The sequence below is a fragment of the Tachypleus tridentatus genome, chromosome 11 (genome assembly GCF_004210375.1).
Source record: "Tachypleus tridentatus isolate NWPU-2018 chromosome 11, ASM421037v1, whole genome shotgun sequence".
Lineage (NCBI taxonomy): Eukaryota > Metazoa > Arthropoda > Merostomata > Xiphosura > Limulidae > Tachypleus > Tachypleus tridentatus.
The window spans coordinates 47,382,206-47,395,345 of NC_134835.1; the positions used below are offsets into that span (position 1 = coordinate 47,382,206).

Genomic DNA, 13,140 nt, shown 5'->3' on the forward strand with positions numbered 1-13,140 from the left:
ATACGGCTAGATTCCTTAATTAGAATTAATATGGAAATATAAGGAGGATATACAAGATATACAATTCATCTTAATTAGAGTTTACTGGATAGTAAAGAATAAATAACCAAAGATACAATCCGCATTTATCTATAATTCGTTAGGCAATAATGAATATGCGTATAATCTCTCTTTACAAGAATTAGGCCCGGTATGGCCAGGTGGTTAAGGCGCTCGGCTCATTATCTGAGGGTCGCGGGTTCGATACCCCATCGCACCAAACATGCCCGCCCTTTCAACTTTAGAGGCGTTATAATGTGACGGCCAATCCAATTATTCGTTGGTAAAAGAGTAGCCCAAGAGTTGGAGGGGGGTGATGGTGATTAGCTGCCTTCTTTCTAGTCTTACCCTGCTAAATTAGGGACGATTAGCGCAGATAGTTCTTGTATAGCTTTGCGCGAAATTAAAAAAACAAATAAACACAAGAATCACTTGGGTGGTGAGTAACATATATATTACAATATAATGTATATATATATTCAATTTGTTTTCACTGGAAGTTACTCTAAACAATGAGAAACACACGTTAGACAATAGAGAACACACATATAGCCCCTATTTAATAGAACGAACTTGTTGAGGAAGAACGCATATTATTCACGTTATTCGTATTGGAAATTACTGAACAATAAGAAACGCACACAAACATTTAACTTAATTTTACAGCACACTAGGGAACACATATGTATTCCACTTTACCAGAATGAACTGTGTGATGAGTAATACACATACATCCATGCTAGTTTTGGTGAAAGTTACTGAACAATAAGAAGCACATAACCACTTTTAACTAGATTTTACTGCACACTAGGGAACACACGTTTAGCCCAACTTTACTAGAATGAACTGTATGATGAGGAACAAGCTATTTTTACAGGAAGATACTGAATAATAAGAAACATATACAATCCTCTCCCCCCCCCCCCAGAGGATTTTACTAGATAGTATGGAACAAAAATATAGCTCGTCTTTAGTGGAATAAACTGGCTAATAAGGAACATCTACATTGCAACCATTTTCCTGGAATTTATTAAACAAAAAGAAAGACATACAAGCCCGTTTAATTAGGTTTGTTGGAAAATATGGAACACACATACAGATAATTTTTACTAAAATGAACTATATGATAAAGAACACAAATATATTCAAGTTACTTTTAATGGAAGTTACTAAAGAATGAGAAACACATACACGCCCTTCTAACCAGATTTTACTGGAAAATTAACATATACCGAATAATACGAAACACACTCAAATACTTTGGCTTAACTATTAGAACATTTGAACACACATATAGCCTATATTTACTTGAATGAGTGATTCATGAGGAACACATATACACTCCAGCTATTTTCACGGGAACATATTAAACAGTAAAAATACATAAAGCTAGATTTTATTACACAATATGAAACATATTTAGCTCACCTTTACTAGAATTAACTGAGTGATTAGGACCACATGCGTATTCTACGTATTTTTAGTTAAAGTTACCAATCAATAAGGAACATATATAACCAAATTTTGCTAGATATTAAAAGAAACAAGTATGGTCTTCCTTTATCAGAATTTACTGAGCTATGGGGAATGCACATGAAACTACTATTTTTAGAAGAAGATCTGAGTAATGAGAATATATACTCATTCAAATTATTTCTATTACTGTTTACTATAAAATTGGAAACACCTAGTGACGGAGAACGTGTTTAGGATGTCTTCACCAGAGTATATATTCTACTCAATACAATATATATACATGCTCCACTGTTTACTGTAAAGTTTCATTGAATGCTTTTGGTTTTTAATATTTTATTTTTCTTTAATTACCGACAGGTTGTACAAAACTATCATGATTGGCTTATATTTTGAAGTTACAGAAACACTCGTATCTGAAACGTAACTGGCACGCATATTCTGTTAAATTTATTTGTCATGTTGTACTAATATCACTGATTAGTATATTTTTTCTTTATATGTATTACACTGTCTGCGTTCTAATTCATGTGATATTAGTTTCTTTTGTAGATTGTTTTCATGTTTATTGGGCTCTTATTTTATTAGAGTTGAAAATATTTCTTAAAAGTCTTAACTATGATTGTAAATGCTGTTAAGACAAATACTCAATTCTAAAAGTCCTTAACTTACTCTACATTATTATTATTATCAGTTTTATTATGCAGACTTACACTTAATATAAAGTATTCTTACTCTGGTCTTTATTAAAGTATATATCAAGATAAGAAGTTCACTGTAACAAAATTCTGTCAGCTTTATTTCAAAGCAAATACAACCGACAAAGTCGTAATTTATCCCATTACACTTTTGTTTATTGTTATTGGTAGTTGAAGTTATTATAAAACAAGGTGCTTATGTCATTTCCCACAGTATTTTAGCCTAAATTTTAAGTAAGATAAAATGTTCCAATGTTTTAAAAAAAATGTTAAGGATGGTTGGTCTTTGAATACCTATTCATAATAAATCACCGAATTTATTGAAGAAAATGTTCAGTTTCCAGCTTGTGTATGCTTATGAATTGAAGCACATAACGCTAATACAATAACAAAACGAGCAACAACGATTTAGAAGCATAATGAAAAATTTATACAGAGAGCATATTACATGATTGTCTTCTTCTATCGAAACGGGGCCTGGCATGACCAAGCGCGTAAGGCGTGCGACTCGTAATCCGAGGGTTGCGGGTTCGCGCCCGCGTTGCGCTAAACATGCTCGCCCTCCCAGCCATGGGGGTGTATAATGTGACGGTAAATCCCACTATTCGTTGGTAAAAGAGTAGCCCAAGAGTTGGCGGTGGGTGGTGATGACTAGCTGCCTTCCCTCTAGTCTTACACTGCTAAATTAGGGACGGCTAGCACAGATAGCCCTCGAGTAGCTTTGTGTGAAATTCAAAAACAAACAAACTGTCGAAACACTGTAGTATTTTTTTTAAAGAAGACAGACATGTAATATGTTCTCTGTATAAAATTTTCCTTACACTTCTAAATCGTTGTTCGTCAGTTAACTTACTCATTTAAAAAAAAATCGACTTGTGTAAAATGAGATTTCCGTTGTAAAAATCTCTGAAACTTTAATCTTGACAAACGAAAATAAAACATAGAAAAGAAGTTGTAAATTTACGAAGGAAAGTAAAGAAGTTTCTCTTTTACGAGCAGGCCCGGCACGGCCAGGTGGTTAAGGCACTCAACTCGTAATCTAAAGGTCGTGGGTTCGAATCCACCTCACACCAAACATGCTCGTCCTTTCAGTCGTGGGGGGTGTCATAATGTGACGATCAATCCCACAATTCGTAGGTAAAGAAAGTAGCCCAAGGTGACTTTGTTAAATTAGGGACGGCTAGCGCAGATAGCCCTTGTGTAATTATGCGCCAAATTCAAAAACAAACATCTATGACTTAGTAAAATTTTTTATTATTTCCTGTTAAATATTATGTTTTTTGTAGATATCTTTATAAAATATCTTAATGATTATAAGTTCAAATCAAGTGTATATATTTATTTCGTTTTTAACAATTAGAGATTTCAATAGTGTTTTGCTACAAAGAAACGCAACATCGATCTTCCAGATCACCGATAGTTAACTCAGTTTACTGTATAAACTGAACACAAAAGCCTAAAGTACAAAAGTTATCATCTCGATGTCTAGTGTGTGAGTTTATGATGGACGTGTTTTAGTTTAGGTAACGGTCATTTTTGGTATCACTGCACACTGAAAGGCAATGTTGCTCGAAATCAAACCGTAACTCCTGGTAACTAACTATATATCACAAATAGACTGAAATTATTTCATGGTTGATAAACATTGTTTATAAGTATGTGTAGGCGTTATAGATTTAGTTCAAAATTTTAGGAGTTCATTATAAACATTTTTGCCTCAGATGTCTGAAAAATATATACTCGTTTTTAGTTATAATATTGTAAAACAAATGAACGTAATGACATAAACAAGAAAGATCAATAAATGTTTTATATCTTTGAATCTGAAACACTATATTGTTTGAAAAAAAAACGATATATAAATAAATAAAACGCAGAGTATAAAAGTCTTCACAATGGAATATTGTTGTTGTTTCTTTGATGAACATCTTTTGATACGAGCAATACGTGTCTTATTTCTCTGTTTGGTAATTTCGGAGAAACCATATGCCAATAACGCTTGTCGTGTTTGAACCTAAGAAATCAACGTTAAGTTAGAAAAGGAATTTTTTGAAATATATTGATTTTTAACAACTTTATATAAGAAGGTTATAAACAATCAGTAACGGCAGATATTTAATCTAAGACAGATAATGTGGGACAACAAGTGGTATTTCAAAATTTCGTGATTACGCTTTTACTACTTCTAATCAAAATAAGAACAGCTACATCGAGAAAAGGATAACATTGAAAGGCAAGAAATACATGTTCTCATGTCGACTGGGAGAATCGATTTTCAATGATGAGTGCTATTTACTTTTGCACATTCAAACATACAAAGTTATAGCTTATAAAAAAATGCTCTTCACAATATGGCTGAAAAACACCAACTTTTATCTTGGAAAACTGTTGTTCTCTTTTTAGGGATATATTAATTCCATATGGTTTGTCCCTGTTGATATAGTGGTAAGTATACGGATTTACAAATCTTAAATCAGGAGTTCAATTCTCTGCGATGGACTCAGCAGATAGCCCGATGTGGCTTTGCTATACGAAAACACACATACACCCGTAGTGGCTTTTTCCTTATGTTCTCAACAGTGCAAGATACAAATTCAATTTTATCGAACAGGTATGATTAGTAATTGGCATATTAAACCACTAATAATGAACTTGGCAAATAATAAGTGAATATGAACGAATGATTTAATAAATTATGTACAATCACGATAAGTGGCTAATCATGCGGATAGAAACGTTTATGTGATAGAAAAACTTCTTTAGGTTCCATTTACACTTAGAGACAAATCAAGCGATAATTATTGCTAAGTGCTGGTTAGTTTCTTGGTCGTCAGCGACTTTGCATTGCTCTTATTGTCTTCACGTGTATTAGATGTGTGAAAAGTATACATAACGATAGGTAGAGCATTGGATTGCAATAACCGTTTCGGTTCACCTGTCGCAATTTCAAAATAGAAACGTTGGTTTCTGTTAGGTTTTTTGTTTAAGTTTTTTTTACTTCCGGCTAACAAAGAATACGCGTCTTCTACAGACATTTTAACATTTAAATCTGTGCTATTTTAAATTGTCATTTTACTTAAATTACTATTTTTTTAGTTTGCAGTGGCTCGGCATGACCAGATGGTTAAGAGACTTGACACGTACTTTGAGGGTGGCGGGTTCGAATCCCCGTTAAAACAAAATATGTTCGCCATTTCAGCCGTGAGGGCGTTATAATACGACGGTCACTTCCACCATTCGTTGGTAAAAGAATAGCCCAAGAGTGGTGATGACTAGCTGTCTTCCTTCTAGTCTTACACTGCTAAATTAGGGATGGCTAGCGCAGATAGCTCTCGAGTAGCTTTGCGCGAAATTCAAAACAAAACACACCAGTTTACAGTAAATAAAAAGCCACCCTTTTTAAAAAAGGCTCTCCGAAATTATTTGAACATCTCACAGCAATTTTTATTTTATCATTTTATTCTGGTTTTATCCTGGTTTCTTGGAAGCATGTAAATGCATTAATGTTCCATAAATAAGGAAAGCCAGCCAGTAACCAAAATAGCTACCGACCAATCAGCCTGACCAGCTGTGTAGGCAAAATTCATGAGAGAATAATCAGTAACAGATTCTCCACGTTCTTGGAGACAACATCAAAATTACCAGAAGAACAAAATGGATTCAGAAAATTCGGACAAACTACAGACCACTTAGTCAGTTTAACAGAAACAATTGTTGATAGTTTTAATAAACGAGAATGCACTGTCGCTTACTTTCTCGATATTGAGAAGATTTTAGACACTGTATGGCATAACGTTCTTCAGTTCTGAATGCAAGAAATGGGACTACCGCGGGGAACTATTTACTGGCTGTCAAACGTTTGGAAAACAGATTATGTAGAATAAATGTTGAAGGGACCTTCTCTGAGAGTTTCATTCCTTAATCTGATGTCTCTCAAGGAGGGATAGTTAGCCCTATTCTATTCATCGTATACGTGAATAATATGCCTCTAAAAGATCCAAATAATGAATACTCATCACAGTTCGCTATGTGGCAGTCTGGAAAAGTGCATCAACACCAGCAATAGCAGCCAAAACATGCAACCATATTTAAATAGAATAAGTGAATATTGTCAAAATATAGAATCAAAATGAGCACTACTAAAACACAAATAGTAGTATTCATAACTAAACATAAGAAAGCACAACCTCAGATCTGTATGAATGGAGCACTCATTCAGACTCCTACATCTGCAAAATTTTTAGGACTAGCGTTTGACTCAAAAGTAACATGGGTAAACCACATAAATAATATTAGAACAAAAATTTGGTGAAGAACAAAGTGTGATAGGAGTCTAACTGGTAAAAATAGTGGAGCAAGGCAGAATATATTATAAAAATATATAAAACATACATTAGACCCGTCATTGACTATGCAGCCCATGCTTGAATAAATGCAAGCAAAAAACTGCTACTAGCAAAAATACAAACAATACAAAATACATTACTCACAACAGCTTATAAAGTACCCAGAACAGCATCATCAGAATTCATGCATAAATACACATACATAGAAACAATAGCAGATAGATTCCTATATAGTACAATAAATGTTGACAAAAATTGGAGAAAAAAATGAACTAGTAAGCGAGCTTGACAGGTACTGTTTACATGATGAGGATAGACCTAAACTCCTTTCTCCAGTGAATATATATTTTCAAAATAAAAAAGGCCACCTATAAACTAGACTCCACATTAGTTTAGGGGTTAATTATTAAAAATTGAAAGGGTTTTTTACCTAAATGTTTTACAGTTAAAACCTATCTAATGAAAGTGCGAATAACTATGGAACTCTAAGAGAAATGAGTTATTTGTACCAAGTGTATGTGTAGATTGTGCATGGACATTGCCCTGAAAGGGGCCTGAGTAAGTGCGGGTTACTCTAGCCCTCGTGTACCATATATAAATACACTTGACAGATGCTGAAACAAATATAAAGGAAGGAGGAAGAGGTCGACGAAACCTAACCCTCCCGGGTATATAAACATTAATACCCAAGTAACTATGAGAGAGAGAGAGAGTAAATAGAAGTTAGAAAGTTGGGAGTGGCCTAGTTGTTAAGTGTGAAAGACGATGAGGCCGTTTCTACCAAATTGCGCTACGCACTATAGATAAATGGATGAATTATGAGAATAGCGGTCAACTACCTCTATTTAATTAGAGTTGCTGAAGAGTTGGCGGTGAGTGTTGTTAATTAACTGCCTTTTCTCTATCACTTCAAAGCTAGAGACAATTAGTTTGGATAACCCTCTTGCTGCTTTGCGCGAATATCCACAACAAACTAAAAATTATAGGTTTGTTTAAACAGAATTGAATTTCTCTAATGCTCTCGTTTCTTCAACACTTGGAATTAATGGAGGTTTATTTTTTATAATTCTAAAGTAAGACTACAAGTAAACACAATAAATTAATTTTCCTTGCATAATCTTTTTCATTTATGATTATTACATTTCTTTGATCCACGTAATTTTCAACTATAGATTTTTAACATTTGGAACTGCAATGTTTTGTTTTAATGCAAGTTTTTAGTTAGTTAATTAATTAAATGGTATTCCACTGAAAGAGAAATCTTAAAGTTTGTAATCAATTGTTTTGTTTTCTGTACCACCAAAGTGTTTTGTTTTAATTCAATAATTTAATGATTTTCTTCTTTTTTTAATATTGTGATATTTTGAATCAAATGTGGAAATAAGCATATCTTTATTGGATTTGGGTTACTTTAAGGAATGTATCTAAATTTATCTAAGTGAAACTTGAAAACTTTAAGTCAGACGAAGCATATAAAATTCCAATTTACAGTAAATGAAATTACAAAATGTATTCATAGAAAACAAGCAGATGCTGAAAATTAAAAAAGTAATAAAAACTTCGTTTTAATTAATTATATCTCTGTATTCAAACACAAAGGTTACAGAGTTTATTTTAATTCAACTAGCATCATTTCAATGCTAGCTGATTTTCAACAGTTTGTTTTTTGTTAAGTTAAATGGTACACAAAGAAACTTACCACTGAGCCACCAGTGAGAGCGCTTCTCGAGAAAATTATTGTTCACGACAGCAGTTGAAAATTTAATTAATTCTATTACAGAGATCTCCAATAGGTAGTCAATAGAGTATAAACCGTTTCCAATTACTCAATAGTACTAAAGGTCCTAGATTTAAATCGCTTATTTTAATCACATTTTAGGAGCAGCTACAACCTTTAGCTAATAAGCAACAGAAAGAGTGAAGCGTCTTTGGTAAACCACGTTTTTAACTCGAAACCCTCAGGTACCCAACCCGATACGCTGATTACTAAGCCACCACTTGCATAAAGTATATTATAAATTTTTAATATGGTCTGAAGAGAGAGTGGCACTTAACAACCAATTAAAAATTACTTTAGACATGTTTCTGTTCGGGATTGATATTTTCAACTTATCGTTTTCCTGTGTAAATTCGACTCGCAATCCTGGGGTCGCGGGTTCGAATCCCCACACCAAACATTCTCGCTCTTTCAGCCGTGGTGGCGTTATAATGTGACGGTCAATACCATTATTCGTTGGTAAAAGTAGCCCAAGAATGGTAGGTGAGTGGTGATGACTAGCTGCCTTTCTTTCAGTCTTACACTGCTAAATTTGGGACGGCTAGCACAGATAGCCCTTGAGTAGCTTTGCGCAAATTCAAAAAACAAACATCCTATACAAATAAGTGTTTTTCAACCCTTAATACTTCATTTTGTTATTTCATTAGCATAAAGAAGTCCATTTTCTTCAAAAATCTGTTTGCTTTATTCACTGAAAAATAAAGCTCTTGTTACATGTTATACAAAGAAATTAACAAAATTGAACGGAAAGAAATAGCATATAAATTTATATAGAGAATATTTCATGTTATAGAATATTGCATATAATTTCTACACTAGTCTGTAGTGGTTATAACTTATCTGTTCTGTTGTAAAATAATTATATTGAGTTGGTTGACAAATGTTGCACTCCTTGCTCTAATAACCGAGTGCATAATATTAGTCATATATTTACTATTAATCTCATGTTATTCTACAATATGAAAAGATACAGAACAAAACCAATGTGTGGCTGTGTGTGTGTAACCAGTGCTGAACATAAGCAGCAGTTATTTACTATCCTAAAGTCGTGGGCAATCAATCAAATTTCATATGAAATTTTCATGTTCACCATAATTGTTTGGCTTTATCAGAAATTTTGCAACCCTCTTACTATTGTCATATTATCGTTACTGTTAAATAAATGCTCAATGGGTTGTAAGTACAACGTATGATACATAAATATACCTGAGCCAAATATAAAACAGCTCAAGGGAAGATAACATGATACAGAAACGGGGCAATCAAAATTATAAATAAACTTGGAATGGTTTAGTAATAATAAAATGTTTAATGTAACTAAGTCCAGGAACCGAAATATCAAGATATTCATAACATATGCAGTTTTTATTTGAATATCTCGCACCTGATACACGAGGGCTTTCTGCGCTAACCGTTCCTAATTGTAAGACGAAGGGAAGACAGCTAGTTATCACCACCCACCGCCAACTTTGGGGCTACTTTTTTACAAACCAATAGAAGGAGTGACCATAACATTATAACGACCCTACAGCTGAAAGGGCGAGCATGTTTGGGGTAACTGGGATTTGAGCCTAACCACCTGGCCATGCTGGGCCACAGTTGTTATTAATCCTGTTAAATGGTGTTCTGTTTCGCTAGAAGTGTTTTAAAATGTTCATTATTTGTGCAAGAGGAATTCGTTAATCTCTTAGAACATTAGAGATACATATATGTGTGTGAAAGAGTAGATTTTATCGCCACGACAACTGTAAAAACTAGGACGATTCGAGTTAAACGGAGAGAGAGATCTCGTGTATTAACATCTGTACTATAACAAATAAAATGGTTTACCTGTTGTTTGCATACGAGAATATAAAGGATCTGATATTACATTGGTACAGTTTAAAAATAAAATCATTGAAATTTGCATTTACTTCTAAATCTATGAAGTGAAACATTTAGAAAAGCAAACAATATAGTACTTGTTCTGCTATTATAGGTACAATAAATAAACTTGATGCTCATGACGACTATCAGCTCTGCTCATTCCTATGGCTGGAAATCTAATCTAATAAATTTCAAATGTAATTATAACTATAAGATAAGCTGGTCTGCTTACAAGACATGTAAGGAGTTAACCAAACATTCATTTGTTATTTCACTGATAACAAGGCTTTGCTAAGATTTACAGATCGTATGTTTGTTTTAAGGTATTGGTTTGGGATGCAGATAAAGTTTTCGGTTGTCGCTATTTCAACACTGCATCCGAATAAAACCTTTAGACTATAACATTTATAATGATTTTTCAAAATGTATTGTTGCACACCATTTATATTTTATCAGATTGTAGTAAGAACTGAAAGTAAATTTGTATTATATTTGTGTTTATTTGAGCAATGTCATATTGAGCTATCTGCTGTTTTCATTGCGGATGACCGAATCCAGGATTCTAATGTTGTAAATCTGTAAACTTACCGTTGTTCCACTGGTGGACTACAGAATATTTAATTTACCGTAAGTGCAACAGGTCTTTCGAGATTATGTTCAGTATCGTGCAAAAGTGTTAGGACAAGAGAATATTCAGTCATTTTTTCCACTTCATTGGGCTAATCCTTCTGTGCTATGCTAATACAGGATGTAAATTCCAACACTGTGGTAATGTTTCATTGGTTCCTGTTGATAACTGAATCAAAATTCATAAAAATAGTGTTTAACACTACATATTGAGTTCATTTGTTATGCTATGGCTCAAATAGAATAGAGAATTGTTGGTAGAGCAGAGAATTTGCATAAAAGCTTCACGTGATGCTGGTTGGACTCTTCAGTAAATTGCTACATATTTGCAATGCTCTCCAAACACTGTGAAGTGCATCTTAGAGCGCGAGAACAAGACAGGTAAATTTGAAAATAGAAAAGGAATAGGCAGAATACCTGAACCAAGTGTTAATTATTTTTATTTATGCAGCCTTCAGGACAGAAGGAAGACTGCCACATAAGATAAACAAATGACAGAAAAGTGTTCACATCTATAGTATCAAGAACACTCAATGATTGTGAAATATTTGGTTGTACAACAGTTAAAAAAACCTTAACTTCAGCCTTCAAATATTCTAGAGAGACTGAAATTAGGTAAAAAGTGCAAAACTGGACTGTTGATAATTGGAAAAGGATGTTATGGACGGATGAGTCTAAATTTGAAATATTTTATTCAAAGTTTAGGTTGTATGTCCGACGGAAGAAAAGTGAAAGATACTTACCTCAATATATAGCACCTACCATGAAGCATGGGAGAGGCAATGTGATGTTTTGAGGGATTTCTGCTGAGGTGACAGGAGGTATTTACAAAATAAATTGAATAATGGACCAGTGCAAGTACCATCATATACTGATTCATTATGGTATACCCAGTGGTTGTGTACTATTGATAAAGGATTTTACTACCAAGAAGATAATGACCTCAAACTCTCGTCCAATCTACGAAGAATTTATTTGGCTATGAAAGAAGCTGCTGGAGTCATTCAAATGATGCAATGGCCCACATGGAGTTTCGATCTTAACCCAATTGAGAAGATCTAGGATTTGATAGATTATAAAATCTTGACAAATCAAAAGTTACTTTCAAAGAAACTTTATGGAAATATATTAGATACATTTGGAGTAAAATCTCAAAAGGACGCTTTGATTAAATATTTGGAGCAATTCAGAAAGACTGTCTGTTGTTATAAAATCAAAAGAGAGAAACATAAAATATTAACTCTTTGTTGAACTCAACCACTTCCACTGAATTTCTATTGTACTAAATATGAAGTTAATAAAAGTGTGATGTTTCACCTGTGATTTACATTCCATTGTTCTTTGAAAGTAGTCTAAAACCTAATTCTTGACTTTATTTTAACACTTTTTCATAGTGCTGTATATGGAAATAAACTAACCAAACTGTAGTAGGAATATGAGTGTTAGAAGAAACGATATATTTACATTAAACATGCAGGCGCTCACAGCTGTGGTAAAACGCTAGTACACTAGCATATACAGTGGAGCGCCATTAAGCCGCGGACCAGTAAACCGCGAAACGCTTAAGCCGCTGTAGCAAGTCTTGTGAGCGAGGATTATCGCGGCTCACCGCTAATTTAAGAACGTGTAAAAACGCGGCTTACGAATTTAATCCTGGATTTATAACTTCAAGGGGATATTTAGAAAGGATTTGCTTTAATTTGGGAAATAAATAAAATATATTACAATAGAAATCGACCGTTAATCTACCTTATCCGCTCTCTATGTCAGCTTTATGGAGGCCGCCATTGTTACCGAATCACACCTCTCCATACATTAAAGTTAATCCGCGGTAAATCCGTGAAAAAGTGATCAATAATTAAAGTTTTATTTTTAATTCGATAATCCGATATAATGATCACGCAATGGCCCGGATGAGGCTCCTCGGCGGAGCTGTTGGCGACTTCGGCTTTTCAGTCACAAAGGTTTAAGCCGCGGTTAAGCAGGTTGACCCCCCAAATACCGCGGCTTAACGGCGCTCCATTGTATACAGATCATTGTTATGAAGTGCGATAAACCTTCTGTACTCTTACAAAATCAGTCCCCAGTGGCTGGTTCAGAAGTAAAGCTGAAATTTTATGAAACTAAAAACCGAGTATCAACATTCGTGATGAAAACAACACAGATTTTCTGTAGCCTTGCACTTAACAAACTCACAAGTAACACAAAATTAGTAGGCCTTGGCATAATACCACAACTACGTTGCGAAAACTCTCGTTTTATCAAAGAGAAATGCTCCAGCTTACTCTAAGGTGGGTCTATAATGCAAAAAAGA

The 13,140-nt window shown here is 34.0% G+C and overlaps 1 protein-coding gene across 1 annotated transcript in view; it reads left to right on the forward strand.

Annotated features, from left to right (window-relative positions):
- The window catches only part of LOC143232100 (uncharacterized), a 128,768-nt gene that overhangs the window by 57,597 nt on the left and 58,031 nt on the right, over window positions 1-13,140 (forward strand). The window lies entirely within an intron of this gene.